This window comes from Chelonia mydas, chromosome 2, assembly GCF_015237465.2.
Source record: "Chelonia mydas isolate rCheMyd1 chromosome 2, rCheMyd1.pri.v2, whole genome shotgun sequence".
In the NCBI taxonomy this organism is placed as follows: Eukaryota; Metazoa; Chordata; order Testudines; family Cheloniidae; genus Chelonia; species Chelonia mydas.
In genome coordinates, this window is record NC_057850.1 from 157,787,560 (window position 1) to 157,789,131 (window position 1,572).

At 44.0% G+C, this 1,572-nt stretch overlaps 1 long non-coding RNA gene across 1 annotated transcript; it reads left to right on the forward strand.

Moving 5' to 3' along the window:
* The first annotated feature begins 409 nt into the window (after positions 1-409).
* LOC122464313 lies at positions 410-1,230 on the forward strand. The gene is made up of 3 exons (XR_006288253.1): positions 410-442; positions 592-593; positions 1,070-1,230. It is a non-coding gene; the product is annotated as an uncharacterized LOC122464313 (long non-coding RNA).
* Positions 1,231-1,572: the final 342 nt, after the last annotated feature.

Genomic DNA, 1,572 nt, shown 5'->3' on the forward strand with positions numbered 1-1,572 from the left:
AAAGTTTCTGCAGTACAGTGTGGAAAGTGGTGTTTGACTTGTGGAAAGATGCTGATGTCTTAGAATATTTAAAGGAGAACTCTCTACCTTTTATTCTTTCTGTAACATTTTCTCCCCTTTGACAAAACCCAGGAGAAGTCAAAGTGCTGGGGATGCTTGGGTTTTTTTCAGCAACAAAAATAAAGAAAAGGAGTACTTGTGGCACCTTAGAGACTAATACATTTATTTGAGCACAAGCTTTCGTGAGCTACAGCTCACTTCATCGGATGCATTTAGTGGAAAATACAGTGGGGAGATTTATATACATAGAGAACATGAAACAATGCGTGTTACCACACACATTGTAAAGAGAGTGATCACTTAAGGTGAGCTATTAGCAGCAGGAAAGCGAGGGGGGAAAAAAACCTTTTGTAGTGATAATCAAGGTGGGCCATTTCCAGCAGTTGACAAGAACCTCTGAGGAACAGTGCGGGGGCGCGGGGGGAATAAACATGGGGAAATAGTTTTACTTTGTGTAATGACCCATCCACTCCCAGTCTTTATTCAAGCCTAAGTTAATTGTATCCAGTTTGCAAATTAATTCCAATTCAGCAGTCTCTCGTTGGAGTCTGGTTTTGAAGTTTTTTTGTTGAAGAATTGCCACTTTTAGGTCTGTAATCGGGTGACCAAAGAGATTGAAGTGTTCTCCAACTGGTTTTTGAATGTTATAATTCTTGACGTCTGATTTGTGTCCATTTATTCTTTTACGTAGAGACTGTCCAGTTTGACCAATGTACATGGCAGAGGGGCATTGCTGGCACATGATGGCATATATCACATAGGTAGATGTGCAGGTGAACGAGCCTCTGATAGTGTGGCTGATGTGATTAGGTCCTATGATGGTGTCCCCTGAATAGATATGTGGGCACAGTTGGCAACGGGCTTTGTTGCAAGGATAGGTTCCTGGGTTAGTGGTTCTGTTGTGTGGTGTGTGGTTGCTGGTGAGTATTTGCTTCAGGTTGGGGGGCTGTCTGTAGGCAAAAACTGGCCTGTCTCCCCAGATCTGTGGGAGTGATGGGTCGTCCTTCAGGATAGGTTGTATATCCTTGAGGATGCGTTGGAGAGGGTTTAGTTGGGGGCTGAAGGTGATGGCTATTTTGTTCTGCTATTTTCTTTGTTGGGCCTGTCCTGTAGTAGGTGACTTCTGGGTACTCTTCTGGCTCTGTCAATCTGTTTCTTCACTTCCGCAGGTGAGTATTGTAGTTGTAAGAATGCTTGATCGAGATCTTGTAGGTGTTTGTCTCTGTCTGAGGGGTTGGAGCAAATGCGGTTGTATCGTAGAGCTTGGCTGTAGACAATGGATCGTGTGGTGTGGTCTGGGTGAAAGCTGGAGGCATGTAGGTAGGAATAGCGGTCAGTAGGTTTCCGATATAGGGTGGTGTTTATGTGACCATCGCTTATTAGCACCGTAGTGTCCAGGAAGTGGATCTCTTGTGTGGACTGGTCGAGGCTGAGGTTGATGGTGGGATGGAAATTGTTGAAATCATGGTGGAATTCCTCAAGGGAAAAAATAAAGATATAAAGGCAGTAAAT